The sequence below is a fragment of the Rhinopithecus bieti genome, unplaced genomic scaffold (assembly GCF_001698545.2).
Source record: "Rhinopithecus bieti isolate Rb0 unplaced genomic scaffold, ASM169854v2 scaffold_12640, whole genome shotgun sequence".
Classification (NCBI taxonomy): Eukaryota; Metazoa; Chordata; class Mammalia; order Primates; family Cercopithecidae; genus Rhinopithecus; species Rhinopithecus bieti.
Genome location: NW_016807406.1, coordinates 1,652,306 through 1,675,544, shown reverse-complemented (window position 1 = coordinate 1,675,544; position 23,239 = coordinate 1,652,306). Strand labels below are relative to the sequence as shown.

Below are 23,239 nucleotides of genomic sequence, written 5' to 3'. Positions count from 1 at the left end.
TATCAGTCTATCCTCTGATAATTCCGTTAAACATGTGCACTGAAATGGCACAGTATACAAATTGCCACTGGAAAATCAGTTTGGAATGTAATATTATTTTTTAAAACATCTTCCTGTTACATGGAATAGATATTTCTCTCAATTTTTGTATTAGTCATTACATTTTCATTTATTTCATTTATATCAGTCATCACACACATTTACTACTAATTATAAGACACCTCCCTAGATATGTTGGGACTAGAAAGGTCTAACTCATGTTCCTTAATCTCAAGGACCTTGTATTCTAATGGTAGAGATAAGATGTATAAACTTTGTTTGTAAAGGTAACTGTGAAAAAGGATGTGTATATGGTAAATGGTAAATGAGTGGCAGCAAAAAGAAATGTGTTGAGAGTTCAAGCAACAATAGGATTAGAAAAGAGATCAATATATGGAGACTAATATATGGAAACTAATAATCAGGGAGGGCTTCAGAGAGGAAGTGGCATTTGAGTTGGGACTTAAAAGATGGATAGAGAAGATCATCAAGATTTTTTCACGTAGATATAGGAAGAGAGAGTGTTGTTGCATGCAAACTAAGCAGAAAGGCAAGAATGCACGAGATGGGGGACAATGACTTCACTTACAGTGAGTAGAATGGAAATTGAGTGTGAGAAGTGTTTAAAGATACAAACATTTACACAAGTTATTTAAGTTTCCAGAAATAGACAGCATATTTATGAATCCTCTATATCCATATAGAAATAATAACAATATTTAAAAACAATTTACAGTTTGCAAATCCCTTTTATATCCAGTTTCTTATTTAATCTTTACAGCAGCCCTGTGAGAAACATTTTTATTATAATCACAGGCAATAGAAACTGAAGGTCAATTAGTAGAAGGTTACCCAATGTCACACAACTAGAAAGCACCAGAATACAGATGTGGATCGAGGGATAACCCTAAATCTCATGTTCACATCATTCTACCCTACCTATCAGATGATGATTATTAATCATGACCACATGACTGAAACTGACATGTATGTGAGGTGCTATTTTCTGTACAGTGTTAAAAATAAACTCATTTCTGGCTAGCCAGTACTATTTGAATGGATGAGAGAAAGATCACCCTTTGAGTAAAAGAGGTTAATATAAATGTTTGCATTGTTTTCAATAGAATAATGGCTTATTTGTGATTCTACTATGTTTACCAATAAACAATCCACATATCAAATTTAACCTAAATTTCTCTGGGGATGTTAGCAGTCGCTTTCTTTGTCAACATAACATTATAATTAAATAGCACTTTTAACTGTTTCCAACTGATTTTACACTTTTATACTGAATTATTCTAATATATCTGTGCTGTAAATAGACTAGGTGTTGCTGCCTACCTTTAACAGATGTATGAAAGCAAACAGAATGATCTGCCCATTATCCTGCTCATCCTGGTGGTGGAGCCAGGGATCTTGACTCTCTGGTAGACTAACAGTTCACAATTCCAGCTTGCTTCCCAGGATACTCATCATAGTTGACATTTGGTAATACAATTTAGCACACATCAGAAGATAAGGAAATAGTTATTGAGAATTTGGTATATTTTGATTCTTCCTGGAAACTTTCAATTTCCAACTCTGAGCTCCAGGCCTTTTGTTCATTTTAATTGGTGCTATAAAATGAGCCAATTAACATTCATCTATTTTTACCTTATGCACCCATATATTGTGACACTTACCTTGGTAATGATTGATGGGGAGAAGAAACTATCTTTCACTTCCAAGATGAACTGAGTAGCAGAAAAATGGCCGTGACCCTGATGTTGGACATGCACCAACCTAGCTTTTAAATGCTAGGGTCAAGAAAGGTTACCTTCCAAGGCAATGACACTGAAAAAAAGACAGATTTCTCATAATATATTACAGGGAGGTCTGAATTATAGCTTTCTTCTCTCCTCCCTCTGGCTGAATGTGAGGATTTCATTTGGCCTCTTGCAATTTCCAGAGGATTAAAGTGCAAATTGTATAGCCAAGGGACTCCTCTGTGGCAATATAAAGGAGTTAGTTAACCTTGACTAAAGTTGATTTAACTCCTGGGAATGGTAGCGGGCAGGGGTGTGGAAGACAGATGCAAGTTCACACTATTCTTTATCAAGTATCTTGCTACCTTTTCTAATATTTTAAATAATGTGCCCCTAATTTTTAAAGGAAAAGCTTAATACCTTATTTATTGTTAGATATTAGTCATATAGCTTGCTCACCTCTCTGTTCCTTTAATATTTATATCATTATTGTTGAGGATGTGATGGTATAATTAAATTCAGCAATGCTCTGAATTAGTGTACATCTGGGTTATAATAAAAATATGAAAATCACATCAGATTGTATTTCTATTACAATCTTTCCAAGAAGACCAGGATCCTATGACATTTGATTTTAGCTTATCAATAAACTTACCTAGTTACAAACTACTCCTCAATAAACTAACAGATCTTTAAATTGACATACAAATGTTATGTGTTTTGGTAAACACCACTGCTAATTAATGATGTAATAATTTCTCTGTTTTTTTTTTTTTTTTTTTTTTGCGAAGTACATTTGGACACATACATATGCTCCCCAACCCATATTTCCTTACATATTTGTAAAGTGGAAGTAGAAGGGACATTACAATGTGTATTTGAAAGGCATAGGATGACTTACTTTTTTCTCTCTCCATGCTGACTTTTAACTCAGGGTCAGGTCGGTCAGCCATAATTGATGCTTCTTGAACACACCATACATTGCACTTCTGCCAGACAAGCACTTGCCAGATCTAGGCTCTGTTGAATTCTAAAATGTTATCATTAAAAGGCTTCTGGTAAAAGTCAGTTGTCCTGTGTAAAGATATACATTAGAATGAGATTGTTACCAAATAGATCCAGGGTTAGCCATTGTAAATTTTTTTTTTTTTTTTTTTTTTTTTTTTTTTTGAGATAGAATCTCACTCTGTCACTCAGGCTGGAGTGTAGGGGTACTATCTCGGCTCACTGCAACTTCTGTCTCCGAAGTTCAAGTGATTCTAGTGCCTCAGCCTCACAAGTAGCTGAGATCACAGGCATGCACCACCACGACTGAATAATTTTTGGTATTTTTAGTAGAGACGGGGTTTCGTCATTTTGACCAGGCTGGTCTCAAACTCCTGGCCTCAAGTGATCTTCCTGCCTTGGCCTCTCAAAGTGCTGAGATTATTGGAGTGAGCCATTACACCCGGCTATTTAAAATTTAATGTAACTCTCAGATATACAAGCACAAAAGATATGAAACCACAATTTTAAACTGGGAAACAAAATATGTAAATGATATCATTTCCATCAGATAAAATGTTTAAATTTGAATAATTGGGGAGCAATTTTTCTGCAATTACATACCTTTCCCAGAGAAAAATAATGTCAAGGCATTTCAGCCAGATCCTCTGTTAATGTCATCTTTGGCTGAGTAGGTTGGCACCCTGGGATGAAGGCTGCAGTCATGAGGTTATACAGGGACACAAAACTGCCAAGCTCACAGGGCAGGGGAGCAGCTCAAATAAATTCTGCATATGAGAGTGAAAGGACTGAGATGATGATGCTCCTGAATTAGGAGCAAAGTCAGAACCCTGTTGTGATTTTTGGTATTAACAGACAAAGATGTCATCTATTTTGTGTGATCTATTAGTGCTGTTAGAAAAATAAAATGAGATAATGTGTCTAAAAAGCCTGAAAAGTGCAAAAGGATATATAAGGACACAGGGGGCCCGGTTTGTCCTACATTAAACCAAGATCTTTGATTAGCTGAGAAGTTGACCACTGGGCAAGAGTCTGAACTGCTATTAAACTCTGATACAGGAGGGCTTGGTGAAAGGAATAATTTTGTTTATTAAATCTGAAGAACCTGAAAAGTTTTTGTAATGTGAATTTATCCTTGAACAGTTTTTTTAAAATAGCAATTAATTGTGTTGCTTTGATATATGGAGTTACAGCATTGGAAAGGAAAGGGAAGACTTTAGAATCTGACACCTCTTACTTGGAACTCAATGTTTATAATTTGGGGAACAGTTTGTTAAACTCTCTGAATCTGTAAAATATAATCAATAATATTTCATAAATGACATCTTTGTGAAGATTAAATGATTTAACGTGATATATAGCACTTAGCATGTGTCTAGATGTAAGTATTACGAAGAATACAATTCTCTTTCCTACTTGTAATGATGTAGGTCATTATCCTGGTCTGTTTTGTGCTGCTATGACAAAATATTATAAACGTGGTAATTTATAAGAATAGAAAATTATTTCTCACAGCTCTGGGGACTGGCATGTCCAAGATCAAGGTGCGGGCATGTGGTGTCTGGTGATGGGCTTCTTACCTCACGCAGTGGCAATGGAAGGGCGTGAATGATATGTACTCAACATGGCAGAAGAGCAAAAAAGAGAGAAACCACTTCCAGAGGCCTTTATAAAGAGGCACGGATTCATTTATGAGAGTTCTACCTTCGTAACCTAAACACTTACCAGTAGGCCCCACCTCCCAACACTGTTGCATTCAGCGTTAGGTTTCTAACACATGAGTTTTGGAGACCTATTCAAACCATAGCAGTCAGTGATACTCAAAGTCCAGTACCTGAGGCTGGGTGCGGTGGCTTAGGCCTGTAATCCCAGCACTTTGGGAGACCAAGGCGGTTGGGTCATCTGATGTCAGGAGTTCAAGACCAGCCTGACCAATATGATGAAACCCTGTATCTACTAAACAAAAATTAGCCAGACGTGGTAACATGTGCCTGTAATCCCAGCTACTCAGGAGGCTGAGACAGGAGAATTGCTTGAACCTGGGAGGCGGAGGTTGCAGTGAGCCAAGACCATGCCATTGCACTCCAGCCTGGGCAACAAGAGCAAAACTCTGTCCCCCCAAAAAAAAAAGAAAAGAAAAAAAAGAAAATCTAGTACTTGAACTGTCATTTCAAAATCACCTAAACAGATGAAAGTGCAGATTCCTGAGGCGTGTTTCAGACCTTCAGGGTGTGGTCCTGGGAATGTGGTTTTCAATAAACATTCCAGCCAATGCTTAAACTTACCAAAACTGACAGCCACTGGTTTAGCTAGAGCCTTGCAGTAGAGATTAGTGTTTGCTATGCAGAGTTGTTAAAGGTTAAGCGTTAAGAGTGCAAGAGTTTAATTTTAAGCTGACTTGACCAGTAAGTACATGGAAGTTTCTATTTTATATTAATTCTGTTTGCTTGTTGTCATTATTCCAATGTTCAGAAGAGTCAATAAATATTCTTTTCTATTAGGGGGGCCCCAGAGGTAAATGTTTTTAAGGTTTTACTGCACCTGTTTGTAATTTAACATGTTAGATACAGTTGCAAACAGGTAGTTAATAAGGTCTAAAGATGTGTTGAATTTGGCATACCAAAAAACCGGTATGAAAATTGAAAACCAACCTAACTCTAGTCAAATAAAGATTTTCTCTTTCCTTGCCAAAAGGAGCAGAGAAGCAAACTTCAAGTTAGATGTTTATCAGCTCTGCCCTATCTGTTGACTTATCAGCAAATAATTGATATACCTTTTTACTATGTGTAAGCTAAATGTTGCATTCATTTATTTTGACACTTTTCATGCTTATTCTTAACTCATTCAAAGATGGGAAAAGTATGTTTAGGCTAAAAAATGTCAATTTGACATTAACTTCAATGCCTGAACCTGGTCCAAAGAACAAACTATTGAAATTATAGAGAGCATTAATGACATCTAAAAGCTTGCTGAAAAATAGAGAAATCAAACCCAAGGACAAGGAAAGCAAGAATAATGTTTATAAAGTCCTCACTGCATGTAGAGGTGGGTGTGTGTGTTGTTAGGGGTGTCTCACAAATGAAGAACGGGTGTATAATTATAGAAGTGGGAATTGAAATGTTCTCTGTAGTGAACTGGAGTTAATGTATTACATGAGTAAGATGTGAGTTTTTAAATTTATTTTCTTTTCCAGCTTGCTGAAATATCAAGGCCCTTTGGCAGTTATCAGGAATACTTATTATCTGTTTAAGAGGTTCTTTCCTGGCTTGTGGTCATCAGTTGAATTACCTTCAGTGGTAATACAAGTCTGCAGCTCCTTTGAAAGTTCCCTGTTCACCCGCAATGTAAAGTTGCAAGCAAACAATTTTATCTGCTGTCCCATTTTTTGCCAACCTTTCTTTATACAGGAAAGCCTTGTTTATTCATTGCTCACGTTCTGGTGGATGTCTTCTAGTCAACAATTCAAGATACTTCTAGATCTCTTTTCTCACTCATTGACCAGTAAGAGTAGGGTCTTGCATGTATCAACTCAAAATATATCTTCTGGAATGCATTTCTAGGGAACTGGTCTAACAAAAGACCTCCATTCTAATTGAATTCTTGATAGTCTTGTGATCTTAGAGGAATGTTCTGATATGGCAAGTGGTGGCCTCCTTCTAAAAATGGTCAAATAATTTAATAGAAGCAAAAGTTCTAACATTTTAGACTTGAACCAATGAATAGTTCATTCCTTAAGCATAGAACAACAGTCCTCACTCAGTGGGTCAAAAGTCTGCCAGGATCAATTCAAAACAACAGTCCCAGCCAGGAGAAGAAGATGTTGAGTATTTTCCGATTCCTCTTGGTCTTCCTGATTTTATTCCTTCAGGTCATAGCTCAGGTAACCAAATCCTTGTTGGTGTCTGTTATGCTGTGCGTACTTGTTAATGGCACCCTCTTTCTAAAGTGGTATCTTCTCTGAAGTGTTTCAGTTTGGATGATAAGTTATATGGCCACCGTTGTCAAACCTCACAAGCTACTTCTTCTGAGAAGCCATTTCTGATGCTCCAGAGTAGATTAGATCCTCCTGCTATAATGTCTCATAGCACTATGTATTTCTGTTTCACTGTACTTATCATAATTGTTGGTAATTTTTGGTAACCATACACTTAATATATTTTTTCTGCTAGAATGTAAACCTTATAAAGATAGAGTCAATGTATGGCTCCGGGGGGCATCTCAATACCTAGCAAGCATATAACAGGTGTTCAATAAATATTTGTTGAATAAATGTATGCAGATATCACATGCCACCCACCAATACCAAGATCATTCCTCAATAAGTAAGCTTAGGAGCTGATGCCATCTGTGAGGCATCAGTGCTGTGAAGAGGGGCCCACACTGACCTTAATACCTCTGAGAGGCTCCCATAAAGGCTGGCTCTTGGAAGGCAATAACAGAGGACAGTACCTCTTAGAAATCAACAGGCAATCAAATGTCTGCATAGAACCCTGTTCTCCTCAGTGAATGCCAATGGTCAAAGCACTAAAAGGCTTGTTCCTGATCTGAGTGCCTAGTTTGAGCTATGGCTGGAGGCTCACATAGTGGTTTTGATTCAGGCTTCTGTAGCCTAGGGTTTCTTCACTGTCACTCTGGATCCCTGCTCTGGCTCCTTACATGAGTAGTTTCAAGAAAGGAATAAGTGGGAAAAGGATGCACAGCTAGAATGAGGAATGGAGAGAAGCAGACTACATCCCACCGATACTTTACAGCTTAGATTTGCTTTCTCCTCCTGTGTGAGATCATATTTCCCATCGCACTTTATTGGATTGTCTTAGACAAGGGTACCCTATTTTATGGGAAAGTAAGTCTTCCCTCTGTGTAACTTAGTACCCTGCCTGTTGTTGAGGACAACATTTCAAAGTCAAGAAACTTCTCTTAAACTGTGCACCTTGCCTTTTACCGGGTACTTTAAGTCCTTTATCTTACTAACGAGGCTCTAGCAGTGAAACCTCAAGCCCTATTCCCAACAACTACAACCAGTCTTATTACACAGGAAGTTAATTGGCCAATAAGAAGAAATGCCAGGCTTTGCCACAGAGCAAATTCCAATCAAATGCTGCTAAAATTGACAATTCAGTTAACCTGTGCAGTTAACTGTAACCTTCAGTTACAGTTTCTATGATAATTTTATAAGTATTGAAAATAGTTCATGAACCACCAATACTTGCTTATCCATTTTTTTTTTTTTTTTGAGTGCCTGAAGAAACTAGATTAGGAATCATTACATGAGATAATTTCTAAATCTTTTTTCAACTCTATTGTTCTTTGACTTTCAGATTCATTTATATGAGTTCTAATCTTGAGAGTGTTGGCCAGCTTAGAAACTGATAATTTTCTTAGGTTAGTCCTAAAACACTAATGAGTGTTCTATTCCTACATATATCAAAGATTAGTAGGTTACTTCTATATAATGCCTGAAACCTTTAAGAGAAACAAAATGTTCAGTTAGGAATCTACATTTTCACAAATAGGATATGTATTAATACTAGACAACTCTAACATTGTTGGTTGGAGATTATCCATCTGTAGCTAATGATTGAGATTTAAATGTAAACACTGTTAATATACTGTAGGAAAATCTGTAAGATATTCTAGGATCTAAAGTCCAAATGATGGGATACTTTATCTCTAGGCTAAGAATGAAGAGGGAAACATTTTTCAACTAGATAGGATATGCTCTTCTGTATGAGTACCCAGAGTTCATTGCTGCTGGCTTCTTCTGGATCGATCACATTGTTCTAAATGAATGATGCTGTCAGAGTCCTGAAGAATGGCAAGGAGTTCTGCAGTCAAGTCTGGATATAATGAAAATGCCCTAGCAGCTTCCTGGGCTTCATCAGGGCAGCAGGATTAAATTGGAGCTCAAGTTTTGAAATGATAAAAAGCTGTTTGACTGAATTTTCAATATGTTTATCACAAGAAAGCTGAAAGTACAAGATAATGTCTGCAAGAAATTTGGAAGTTGAAATGGGTATCAGAACCGTCTGAAAGGAATCTGCTGCAGCTTAGCATAACTCACGTTTCTACCGCCAAGAACCAGCGCTGCACTTTTCTTCAGAATTATTTTTAACTAGCTTGGAAGTCATCCATGTTTGACTCTCCCAAAAGCAATTTTGTAAATGTGAGAGGGGCTAACTGAGTTCTGATTCAAAAGACAAGTGCACCTGAATGTCTTTTGTACAGCTGTGAAAATCCACAGGATGGTCATCACTTATCATTCCGCTGTGGAACAGCTTACTGGGAAATGCAATTTCTTCCAAAGGTGATGAAAGCCAGCAAGACATATCAAAGTTGGGCCAAGCAAATACATATACACCAATTTTCCTTTAGAAAATATTCAGACAAAAAAATGAATGAAAATGACCAGAATCATTAGAGACAGCTGCATATTCCAAACAGAAATTACAGTTGCCACTTTAAAGACATCTAAACCATGTGTAAGTTTATTTGAAATTCACTGTGAGATAAATGGGCTACTACCACCTCATGATTGTTCAGATTTTATGAAACAAGGAAAGCTAGAAGCCTTTATGTTAAACAATGAAGGATAAATTGGCAAAATATGAAATGGGAAATGTTTCAGATGACCCTTGCCTTATAGCAAAAAAAAAAAAAAAAAAAAAATCCAAATATGTCTTTTCATATGACTTATATTGGTGTTGCCTTCTACTATCATATTGAAATTAAAAATGCACCAGTCATTGATAAGATTCCCATTTGACAATAACATTTTATGAATTTCCTATGACGTTGACATATTTGGCTAAATAGAGTCAAATATAAGACTATCAGAGAGAACTGAAATATTTAAAAGGATTTTCAGCTTTTATAAACCACAGCTAGTATCTACTTTATTGACTGTGAAGATTTCTTGTAAAACCAATGTTCATCTTGAATAAACTATTTAGAGGAGGCATTTACCAGTTGGAGAATTAGAGATTCTAATTCTAATTATAATTCTCCAATTGCTATCAAATTTCCCTTATCAGTAAGCTCAGGTTATTTACTAAAGCAACAGTCTCCCTGCCATTAACAGAAGTATTTGCTAACCCATTGGATCAAGTATACCAGAATGTATCTCATGCATGGTGTGATTATTGTCTTAACAATCTTCTCAAACTCAGAACAGGCAATGACTAAATAACCCAGCAGGTATATGTATCAAAAAGTACCCTGGAGTTAGTAGACTGTTGTGTTGAGAGTTCATTTATGTCACTTAAATAATGGAAATGTGTTTTAAGGATTGACAAAGATGTGGTGAAGGCAGTAACCATGGTTTTTGTAAAATAGCTACTTGATCAAACATTCAAGAGAGAACAAGAACCTCATGATAGTGATGTCTGGTAGACACCAGGATGAAGTTTAGCATTTGGAAGCTTGACAGGGATCCATGGCAGAATTTGTGAATCACTGTTCTAGTAGTCTACTGCTGAGTAACTTGACTCAGTTTGCCCTCTTTTCCATGTGTGATTTTCGTGCTTTTCTTTGTACTACTTACTGACTCCTTTATCTCTAATTAGAATTTGTAGGAGAGCCTCTTATAGTTTTTGTTTATTACCACTATTCCTGTCTTTGCAGATCTTTTATGTGAGATCACACTATGGGCCATAAGCCAATCAACATAAGGGCAATTCCTGGATTAGGTGACAAGCATGGGCTCATCAGCTGTGTCTCTGGGGGCAGCAACCATTAGTCCACTCGTGTGGATGAAAGCACTTAGAAGGAAATGTTAAAATGAAGTTGAAGGTGCAACTGATTTTCTGAGGCTTCGTTTATCTCCTTTATTTCCCGCTGAATTATTCAAGAAAAACATTCTATGTGGGAGGCTGGAAATAATCCAACTGCATTGGGGAGGAGATTATCCAGTAATCTAAAATTATAAAAGTCAAGATATATCTTATTCATAGTGCCAGATCACTACTTTGTCATTAGATATAAAGGAGCATGTTACTCACATAATTGTGGAGCACTTACTGTACACCAGGCACTTTGCTAAGTGCCTCCATGGATTATCACATTTAATTTTTACCACAAAGCACTCAAATACTTTGATAGGTTTAACATAATTATTGATACCATCAGTCTGATTTAGTTTTATCTACTGAAAGCAATAGAATCGTACCCATTTACTTGTTAAAATAAAATTGATAAAATATGGACCAATTGAATAAAGAATTAGAAGTTAAGCCCATTCGTATTATGATTCACATAAACTTGTAAATACATTCATCTTTGTATGATTTCCTCTTATAGTGAGGCACATTTGTCAAAATGTCAACTTACCACCAAACTAGATAATCATTAATTCAGTTTTGAGCTACAATAGATTTATGCTAGAAATCGGCAGTTCCTGGGGGGATGTGTGTGTGTGTGTGTATGTGTGTGTGTGTGTGTTTCTGGGTATATATTGTAAACAAATATTTTCTTTGTAAGTTATCAAGCTGCATAACTTTAGGCAAGTAATTTTACTTCTTGAAAGATCAGTTTATCAGTAAAAGAACAATAATAATTCTGGCCTTATCTAACTCATACGTTTTGGTGAGAAAAATATGAGAGAATTTATATTTAGAAAGTACTGTAAATTGTAATGTTATATATTATTAATATGCTACATTAATTGTGATAGAAGAAGGGCCAATATTTTGTTATTTCTTTGAGTGGTATTTATTTGTGCTAGGTTAGGTTTTGAAAAATTCTAATTAATCATAAATAATGAGGTCAAGGAAAGCAGTAAAATGAAGGGAATGAAACACAGAGCCCTAAAATAGTAATATAAGACAAAAACATAAATTAACACATACACATTAAGCCAAAAATTCTAAAGACTTGCAATGTTAGAAAAAAGTGATATGACCTAATTTTCTCATATAACGTTTTGAGTTATTTCTTAAAATGAAACCATTATTTATCTATTCAATTTTCAGATTTTTAGCTTCTAAATTAATGCTTTAGAAAAGTATCTCTTTTAAATATATTTGCAAATATCCTGCAGCATATTGAAATAGTAATCTGTTCCAAGTTCATTTTTTCTTTTATTTCTATATTTTAGGTAATGCAAACTTCCTACTCCCTTTGATATAAGAATTGTAAGGAAACTTTGCCAAAAGATGAGTAATATATATTTTTAAAAATTGGTCTTGACCCAATTGTGAACCAGCAAGAGGACAAGTTTGGAAACAATTCAAAGAGACTATATTTGGATTAGTATCAATCTTTTATAATCTTTCTTCTCTCTTGATACAAGAGGATGCATACTATTCTATCAGTAGAGGATAATAAAGATACTATTGGCCACCAACTCTCTCCTAGAATCTGATCCAGTTTATACATTTCTATACCTAGAAAATTTCCCACTTATATATAATATAGCCTAGTGATCACTGAAATCCATTCAATCCACCAGAAATGATGTAAGTTAAACTCAGAGTTGGCTCCCCTAGATATATTTTAATATATTCATATTTTGAATTGTGCTTTTATTTTATTTTATTCTACAGTAAACTTAAAATGAATCATGCCTTTACCACCTAGAAGCGATATGACTTTAGGCAAGTTTCTTATTCAGTCTGTTTCAATTTTCTAACCTGGAAAATGAGTTAATATAATGAATCTCACAGGGTTGTATATAGGATTAATTAAGTAGGTAATCTATAATCCATGTTAAATTCTTAGCACAAATTCTAACACACAATAAACATCAACTCATACTTAACCATCCTCATTATTGCACAGCTCTGATCTGAATTAAATTGCTGTTAAATTACTGTAACTAGTCTCTTATGTTAGGTCTATCCTTGTTGCCCTTTATGGCACTCCGTGGGTTTCCCTACTGAGGCAGGGCCTATTTGGGCAACCGCTGATCACCAAAACATACTTTAAATGAATCATTCTCAAATAGACTATAACATATGAACAAGCCTTGTAGAAGATGATGTTGACACATCTTTACCTTTCCTTCTTCTTAACCCTCCACCACCTTCTGAAATAAAACTTTTAAGCCAAGGTTGCTCCCTTGCCTTGATTGCCATCTGGATATCTAGAAATACCTGATGCAGAAGTCACATTTATGTGTTACTCTAGTCATCAAAAAAGAGTTACCTGGGTCTATTAAACATATGCCATTTTCTTGACAGGTACATTTTAGTCTTTCTCCCCTTTCCCTCATTCTGTCTCACTACTGGGAGTTTTTCTTGCTTTTTTCTGGCGGTTTACTCCCAGATACAGATGTTCTTATAACTATTTGTCCTTGGGAAGATCTAGCTTCTATCATTATTTTGCTTAGCTGCAAAATCTACCTTATTTACAATTAAATGAAATGAGCAATCCTAACAGTAATAGAGTGCTTGAGCAAAACATTTGAGAATGTTGAGACTGTCACCAGTGTTTTGTTGTTGTTGTTGTTGTCCTTTCGTTAGCTTGTACTTTCGTTAGCTTGTACTTTCGTTAGCTTGTACTTTCGTTAGCTTGTACTTTCGTTAGCTTGTACTTTTTTTCCTCTCACTGGAGATGTAACTTCTGTCTCTTGTTTATATCCTATTATTCAGGGGGAAGCAGAATAAAACAAAAAGGGCGTCTTGACAGGGGAATTCACCTAGAGATGATAGAGAATCCTGAGGGAAAAGAAAACTTGTGTGTTATTGTTTTAAAACCAGAGAAATAATTATAACAGTGACAATGAAGAAATATTACTTTTTATATCATATGTTGCCATAAAAAGACTGTCCAGACAAAAAAAGCAAAACATATTGGCTACAGTGTTTTATTTTAGTGAATTCATCTGAGGAGTTATCTAAAACAACAAATAATCATACAATGTAAGTACAGCAATGTATGATTTATTTGGCTAACAGAAGTTTAAAAAAATCAAGACAATTATGAAATACTGTTGTTTTTAATTCTTCAGTCTGAGCTGTGGAGGCCAAGGCATTATAAATTCAAAAATGGCTATGAATACATTTATGTGGATAGAGAAAATTTTCCCTGTCCTTCTCTGAGTTATACTGAGAAGATGAACTATGCAGCTTTGTGAAGCAAAGGGAACTGAGCTATTTGTCATTCTTTCAGATATGCTTTCTCTTCTGTGTTTTACACATGCTGAATACAATTGAGTTTTTTTTTGTTTTGTTTTGTTTTATTACAACATTTTTTTAAAACAAATGGTCTTTTATAACATTTTTCCCCATAGTATGGTTCATGAAAACGGCCTGTAGGATGCTCCTCTATGTTATTTGGAAAAGGAGTTCAATGTGAAAATATGTTTAGAAAACATTGATTTAAACAAAGTTATATCCAATTCTCTGAGCTTTGTACATAATAATGGACACGGTGAATTTCTAAGTATATGTAATAATCGTACTTACCTGACCATGTAATGCTTTTATTTTTTCCTTCAAAGACCAGTAAGGTCTTATTTCCTATGACACAATCTTTTTGGAAACCCAATTAAAGGAGTCTTACATTATAATGATTATTTTCAGTCATTAGTTTGTAAAGATACAGAAGTTATTACCAATGCTTATTCTAAATTGAATATTTATCAAATATATGAAAAAGCAACAATGAACAAGTACTGGGATCCTATAAGGGACTGGTTACAAATTATTCTTATAGTAAAAAACTGATTGTGACTGGGAAGTCACATAAAAGGAATTATGCCAGGATGATTATCCTGATAGAAGAGAGAAAAGAAGAGATGATAAATTATAAAACAGGGAAAACAATAGCAGAAAATTTCTCCCACCGTTAAAGGGCTTACAACTTACTGGAGGTATGCAAGCATTGAAGAGGAATGGGAGTTACCATGTGACGCAGACACTGCATGGGTAGAAAGATTAAATGAATTCTAAGATCATTTCAGTGCCTTGTGATGAGGATTTGTGTGCAAGAAGCTGACAGAGAATAATAAATGATGATAGGTAATCATGTGCTAACAGAGGTAATAAGGTATGATAGATATAGAACACCATTCAGAAAAATGCATGACTCTCAAGTGTCAGTATATATGTAGGCAAAAGGTTTAATTTTCCTGAGTGTTGATATTTTAATCTGTCAAATGGCCCTAAGACTTGCTAGCCTTCTGTGAAAAGAATTGCCTGTAAATTATGTTACCACATGTGTGGGATAAAATACAGTAATAATAATACTGTTTGTATATGCCAAAAGCAACTCTGGAAGAGTCAATATAATAATAATAATGACAATAGTTGTTTTAGAAGGGTTTGTGGGAGTGCAGGAAACTGGACAGATAAGAGACAGAGATGAGATTGAAACTTTTCTCTGTATATTTTAATGCTTAAAAAAATTAGATGGTAGAAATATCTGTTCAAAATATGTAATAGACAAGGTGTGATAAATAACTTTGGAACATTTCATCAGTGGGAGGAAAGGCCTATTTAACATTAATGTAGTTATTTTTTTAATTTCAAAGAGCAGAGTGTCTAACTAGAACTAGATTTTATTTCTCTCTATGATCTACTGGAAGGAGCACACTTCAGACAATTTAAGAGATTTAAAAAATCTTGATCCCTGCTCTTTGGAAATCTGTTGGTCTAGGTGTCAAATAAAAAACTTATCCTCACATTTTTTCCTCTAAAGGGAATGAACAGTCAATAAATATGGTCAATCTTTATGTCTTAACTCCAAGATATGCCCTACACAAGTGACGTGCAGTGGGAACAAAATATGATATTTTATTAGAGCCTAGTTAATAGTCTGTGCTATAGAAGGATTCTAAGGACTTGTTACCTTGGTGCTATTATTACTAATACAATAAGGTCATGAAACTTTGAATTTAATAGCATAAAAGAGATGGTTTAAATTTTGGATGCCTAGGAAACATGTGATCTTTCATCTTATTTTTTAATTTCACCTACATTTTTTTCTCCTGTGTTTTGGCCCTGCCACTTACACCATATCTTGTCCAGAAAAATTACCATTGGCCCAGCAAAGGATACAGTCAAGTTGATACAGATTTCATATAAATTAAATGGAAGAGTTGTGCTCCATCACTTTGACAACTAAATTACTTGGAACTCAGCTGTAGATCAGGTGCTGGTTACTTTTCCAAATGGAGCTGGTAGCGCAGTAATCTCATTTGACACTACTAACAGTTTAGATGACTTTAGATTTGGACATACTTTTGGATTCACTTTTAAATTAACTGTTCAAAAATTTTAAGAATAAAGTGTCATACAGCAACCTTGCAAAGAGTTCCTTATCAAAGGACAAATATATATTGAGAACAAGTAAGGGAACAATGTTTTAAAAGAATATTACTTCTACTTATCCTTTAATTATGCAAACGTACCTACTGTATGTATAATTTGTATGTTAAAGAATGCAGCAGGGTGAGTGGACAGAGTGCAGTACATGGAGCTTAGAGGAAATTGGTGGTTTTGTGTACCTGCTGCAAGGGCTATTGTAATTTAACATGCCATGAGTGCTTTGTTACTTTCCTATGGTTGCTGTAAAAATAACCAACAATGGCTTATAACGATCCACATTTATTATTTCACACTTCTGTAGGTCAGAAGTCTGAGTATCATGTGTCTAGGGTAGGTCCTCTGCTTGGGCCAAAGTCAAGGTGTTGGCAAGGCCATGTTCCTTTCTGGAGGTTCTGAGACTGAGTCTGCTTCAAGCCATTCATGTTTTTGGCTAAATTCACTCCCTTCTGGTTGTGGACCTAAGGTCCAGTTTCCTTGTTGGCTGTCAGCAGGGCAGCTGGATTTTGGTTAGAGGCTGCCGTCTTTCATTTCATGCTTTCCAAGTACCCTTCCTTTGTCTTCAAGCAATGGGAAGTGAAGTCCCTCTCATGCTTCAGATATCTCTGACTTCCCCTTCTGCCACTTCTCACCTGCTCCAAACAAAGCTCCTGCTTTGAAGAACTCATGTAATTAGGTGATCCACTCAGATAATCCTGGATCATTCCTCTGTTTCTAGATCCAAAACATTAATTACATCTGAAGGACATATTCTGAGGATCCAGGATTTAGGATTTGAACATCTTTGCTGATGGTAGTGAGGATTCTGTCTACCTTGGGTGGTGAATCCCAACAGTTATAAGGTTTAAGTATTACCAGAATATTAATTTTTGGGTAGAGAGTTAACCAATGCTTTTGTTTCCATTTAATCCATATCATCCCATGCTAGGTTTTAGGAGAAGAGAGTTTGTTGGAGACTAGATCCTGCTATCATTTTGTGTTGCCTGCGTGGTACATACAGGTGGCACCATGACTATCTGACAGTCTCTGTCTTTAGAGAGTTTTCTGCCTTTGAGAAGATAATTAACAATACTAATTGTCATTGGCAGTATAGGTTCTTAATGCTCTAAAGGTGTATATAGAGAGAACTTTTAGCTATGAGTCAGATTTCATGGAAAATACTACTTTAAACAGCTTTAAAGTATACTTCAAGCATGGAGAAATGAGAAAGAGAGAAACAGACAGACATTTCATAAACAATGAATAGCAAAAGCATGGATATCAGGAAAGAGAAAACCTTATTTGAGGACAATTTTAATTGGAGAAGAAAGTTCTACTGGATGTTTCCTAGAAAGTAAAGGAGACTAGTTGATGAGATTCTATTTCAGTGGTTTTCACATTTTTGGATTCAAGATCCCTTTTGACATTTTAAATGTATTGAAAACCTCTGAGAAGTTTATGTTGGTTATATAGGTTGTGTATATGTATTAGTATTTACTCTATTGAGAATTGACTGAGAAAACATGTATATATTTATTAATTCATTTTAAAATAGCCATCTCATTGCATGTTGCATGTTAAAATAAATTATGTATTTTTATGAAAAATAATTATATCCCCACACTAAGATAATTTTGTGAGAAGAGTGACTTATTTTACATTATTGACAATCTCTTTGATGTTTGACTTAAGGCAGCTAGAGTCTCACAACTACTTCTGCAGGCAGTCTTTTGTAATAGCATGTATCCTTTGGCCTCTAGACAGCATCATTGTATATTTGTGAGATGATGAAAACGGTTTTGGCCCTTGGACCTCCTGAAAGAGTCTCAAGGACTACCAAATGCCCTTGAACAACACTTTGAGGACTTCTGTCCTATACTGTCAACGAATATCTACTGAGCACCTACTAAGTGCCAGCACTGCTGTAAGGGTGGGAAATATAGGACAAACAAGACAATGACCCTGCCCGCACAGTTACTTTCTCATGAGAGAAGGTGGATTTTAAAAGGAAGCAACTAAGATGATTTCAGATAATGATAGATGTTATGAAGACAATTCGACTGTTATTGGGATGAACTGTAGTGGAGATGGGATTGGGTTGTTATTTAGAGCCAAATTAAGGAAATAGGCTCAAGGCAGTGACTTTAAATGGGAGTAGCAGAAAGTGCAGCCGTGTAAAGAGCTATGGAGAGCTGTCTACTTTGGGGGAACAGCTGGCACAAAGCACCAAGATAAATTGAGGAGTTAAAGGAACAAAAGTGCCAACCTGGAGGCAGAGAAAAGAAAGAAAATGAAACAGAGATGTAGGCAGAACCCATTTTATGTGAGGCCTTGTAGACCATGGCAGCCCAGGATTTGAATTATATCGTAAATGTTGTTTGAGGATTTGAAGAAAAGAATGATATAATCTAATTCACATCTTCAAAACACCATCTTAGCTGAGAAGTGAAGAATGGGCTACAGAAGAGCAAGAAAGGAAGACAGGAGACCTTTCAGGGGAGTGTTGCTTTAGGCTCAGATGAAACCACAGAGGAGGTGACAGGCAATCATGAGATTCAAGATGAAGGTAAAACTGATAAAACTAATACATTAATTTTCCTTTCAGTCTCATTAAAATTCATTTCTCTATCTGACCATTTCTCTAACTTGTCAAGTTTCACTTTGAAACATGTTTCAGTATTTCAAGGTCTTAACACTCTTTCCAACTTTTTTCACACACAACTTCAGTGAGCATCTTCTCTTTTAGATGTCATTGTAGCATATTAATCATATGCTATCCTAACTTACCTCATCGGCCTGTGACAATGAGTCTTTTCTAGAAAAACTTTTCCTGTATATTCATAATGAAGATTAATGAAGTTTATTTATGCAAGCTAAATATATAACACTCAGAATTATGTATGCAAAATATTCCCTGCAAAGTGTATTTTATTTCTCTTTTTCACTTCCCATCTGCCCCTTCCAAATACATCTTTGTCTTCTGGTTGTTGACAGGTTGCAGGATATTCATATTGTCATATTGCTGGTACAGTAGGACATTTGTGTATGACCCAGCTTTGTTTGTTAAGGTGTTTGAAGTAAGTAATATACTCTCAATAAGACAAAAGCAACAATTTGGAAACAAAAGTGGAAATTAACAATGCTACTGGTTTCTGTTTAAAGAACTTATGTATTAGGTTTTCATTGTGAATAGACTCATTAAGCAGCTACTCAAATGACGTGATTACATGGGCTAGGAATATACTCTTGTTGTCCCAAATGGCTTCTCTATGACTCTTGCTAATATGTGAAACTATAATTAACACTTTCTACCATTTTAATCAAATAAATATTTTTATCCCTGTGAAAATTCAAGTATTCTTAAGAGAGTCTCACTGATCCTCACCCCAAAATTCATGCTTTGGTTTTAATGGGTGTGCTTGCTGGTTTCTCTACTGAGAGATGCTTTGACAGCTACAAGATAAAATAAGTAATAGTTGCTCAGAACCACAAGGAAAACAAATAGACACTGGGACAAGAGGAATAGACAGTTTTCTCTGCCTGCATAGGCTTATTTCCCTACCCTCTGGAGTATTAGTAAAACTGAGGCTCAAAAAACTAATGCACAAAGTCGTATGGATAAAATGCAATATCCAACCATTTATCTTCAATTATTCCTACTATATCATATTGACATTTATTACCATGTTCTAGATAAAAGCCTTGTTAGAACTGTTAACATATCACATATTTTAGTGCTTCAAATTTTGTTTCTCTTTTTGTACAATCATTTGTGCTCCTAGAGGAAAGCAAAGACTTAGTCTAATCTCTTTGTCAAATGGAATTTTGGGTAAATAGACTAATGTTACCTGCTGTGAATAAGAGAACATATCTCTGTCCCTAGCAAGATGTCTCTGGCTAAGGGATTACCCATAGTGAATAGAAGCCAGAATCTATGAGGCAGGGCTACCTGGGGCATATGACATAAGGTACACTACTTGATGGTATATGACGTGCCTTATCTGAACTTGATAACTTATATCCTTGAAATTATTTAGCAAAGCTTAACGCTGGGCAAGATCTTTAACTCATGTTAGTCTGATTTGGCAATCTAATCCTCATATTTGTCAGTAAATAATACAATCATAATATTCTGAAGGAATCTCAAGTACAAATACCAAAGATAAGATGCCTACCCCCCACCCCTTACCCAGGTTGAAATGTTACTGATAAAATATGTTGGTAAATAGACTCAGTCTCCCTACTGCACTGGTGAAATCAAAACCACACTTAAGCAGTGAAGATGCCTGATTTAATTTCAGTAGTTATAAATCAAAATTAAGCCCAGGAAACTGGACCCATAAATAGCTGCAGGGAATCCAGCTGTTTTTATTCTAAAGGCACTTCCAGATCAATTTGCATGGAGGTGGTGTGGCTACGAGATAAGGGAATTGTCTTTCAGCTCCATCAGTTAGAACAGTCACCAGAATCTAAAGTACCCAATCAGGAGAATACTCAGCAATTAATTTTTTATAAGCCAAGGAAAGACTGTATTGCTAAAATGTAGAATAAAGCCTTTATTTTGTAGTGATTATTTTTGTTCCATAGAGCATTTTCTGGATTAAATATGAAGATTGAGGATAAAAGGATTAACTGATTTTACCTCAAAGTCAGTAAGATAAAGAATATAACCTCTACCTACTCATAATCAAATCAATTGATTTGTTCTTTGGTAGAATTGGTTTGGTTTTCTTTTCCCTACTTTGAATTTAACCAAAGGAAATGATGCTTCTTAGATTCTGACTTTGTAGAGATGAACAGAGATAAATCAGTTATCTTGAGTGTTCAACTTTAAATGGACAATCCTCGGACTTAGAAATAATTACTTCAACTAACAATTACAGAAGTTTATGGAGACACAAAGATGGACAGATTCCAAGGAGTTTTATTATTTATATCAAATGTTTATTTGTAGTATACAGCTTAGAAGTTGACTCATTTATGATTTAATTCCAACTCTCAATGCAAAGAGGTAAAATAACATGCCCAAACAGACATAATATTTAAATGTAAGTGACAATGCTAGAACCTACTTTTACCCCTCAAATTTCTGGAATCTTTTTTTTTCTTCTAGTCTAATCCATTAATTTACAAAGTTTTATTATATTCATGTAACAATTCATGTGTTTCTATTTGATACCCATTATTTTAAAATGCCACTAATCATCATTTGCTAAATCATACCCACGTTAGTCCCTAAACCTCAAAATAACATGCTATGGGCTGGACGTGGTATCTCACACTTGTAATCCCAGTACTTTGGCAGGCCAAGGCAAGAGAATCCCTTGAGGCCAGAAGTTTAATACCAGCCTGGACAGCATAGCAAGACCTTATCTCTACAAAAAATAAAAACAGCCAAGCATGGTAGTGGAGATCTATAGTTCCAGCTACTCAGGAGGCTAAGGTAAAAGGGTGACATGAGGCCAGGAGTTTCAGACTGCAGTAAGCTACGATTGCACCACTGCACTTCAGCCTGGGCAACAGAGTGAGATTCTGCCTCTAAAATAAACTTTAAAATTAATTAATTAATTAAAGGCGATGAAGTGTACTTTAGGTTACAGACATATCTGCAATTTTGAAAATATACCAACTTTCTGAAGTTGTTAGTAATGCAAATATTAGATCCTAGTTACCATCTCTTTATTTTCCCTTCATAATTTCCTTTGTAGTTGGTGGTTGTAAACTGCATTTTAATGCAGAAATATCAGAGTTCATTGATTCAACATATTTATTTCAGTAGTGCAGTTATGTAATTTTTGCATTTGTGGTCATGCATTTTGTTCCTGGCCAGTTTATTTGACTTTTGCATGCAATTGTAGGCAGGAAGAAGTGCAAAAGTCCCTAGGTATAGTGAACCAAAGGGCCACAGTTACATTATAAAAAACACGTCCAAGAAGTCAGGAGGCAACTAGGACAAGCTGTTTAACATCTGGCTCTTACTGTTGAGTGGAGCTGGTCTTTGCCACACCAGTCTCCAATCTTGGCACCTCAGTCTACCTCCTATAGATATTCTGTTAGCATTTAGTATTTAGCATGTTGGCATTAAACACTCTGTTTCTGTTAAGTACTCTACCAAAATCTGCTCACAGGATCTGTACTTTTCCTTTTATACTCTCTCCTTTGGATTTTTACCTGTTAAATTTACATTCTCCTTGTGATACGAAAAAACCGTGGCCCATCAGAAACTATTCAAGTGTCAGAATTCAGCAGCAAAATGGGTTTAGGGGAATGGGGTAGGGCTGACAGTTTCCTGACTTTGCACCCAGTAGGTATTTTTCTACTCCACCCATCAGTAACAGTGACACAGTCACTGATAATTTAGCTCTTCCCATTTACAAACTTCACTTAAAGTTTTGTGTCTTCCCACATTGCTCTTTTTAAATTAAATACACACTCATAGGTTGTCACAGATTGGGATGCAGGGTCAGTAGTCACAAAATGAACATTTTGACTGACAGATGAAGGAACAATGATTGATGGGGTGCTCTCCTGTTGTACTAACATGAAAAAACTGACAAGAACAGATTAAGGGGGTGTGAGTAATTGTTTAAGTGCAGTACTGACAGAGTGACTCACATTACCCAAGGGGAAAAAGAAAAAATGAAAAAAAAGCCCTCCCCAATTTTAAACTTAGGTCATTATTGCTGGCAAATCTAACGAGATTACAAAATAAGTTTTGTGGATGGGTCATAAAATAAACAGGGACAAAATTGTGGTAGATGAATGATTTTGATTCTCTGTATTATGTCATATTTCAATGTGGTTTTCACACTCTGATTAGAATTTTAAACGTGTCTGGGAATTAAAAAGAAATAGAAGTTATGAAAAAGAAAGTCTCCATAGAGTAGCTTCTTCAGCAGACTGAAATGCTTTGACCTTGAAAAGATAAATCCAGAACAATCTAAAAACAAGCACATAATATTACTGTTAACGTACAACACATAGCATGTTATTGTGTTATCATGAAGTAACAATAAAATAGAAACAACTAGAAAATAAAAAAGGAATTATGTTCAAAACAGGATGATATAATAATGCATTCTTTAATAATATTCAAAGGCATTTTATTCCATTCATGAAATAGAGCCGGCTTTTCTTATGGAGGATTATTCAGATAATGTTTACCAAAGCATTTTTTTTCTGTAAAATTTGTTGGTTAGCTAGGCTTAT

At 35.5% G+C, this 23,239-nt stretch overlaps 1 protein-coding gene and 1 long non-coding RNA gene across 2 annotated transcripts in view; one reads left to right on the top strand and one right to left on the bottom strand.

Moving 5' to 3' along the window:
* Positions 1–23,239, top strand: part of LOC108535572 (neurexin-1) — a 597,125-nt gene that overhangs the window by 328,357 nt on the left and 245,529 nt on the right. The window lies entirely within an intron of this gene.
* The window catches only part of LOC108535580 (uncharacterized), a 99,609-nt gene continuing 77,767 nt past the window's right edge, over positions 1,398–23,239 (bottom strand). Inside the window, exons 3-5 of the long non-coding RNA XR_001887275.1 lie at positions 2,686–2,858; positions 1,722–1,872; positions 1,398–1,507 (exon numbers count right to left, since the gene is read on the bottom strand). This is a non-coding gene — a long non-coding RNA (uncharacterized LOC108535580). The remainder of the gene's footprint in view (positions 1,508–1,721; positions 1,873–2,685; positions 2,859–23,239) is intronic.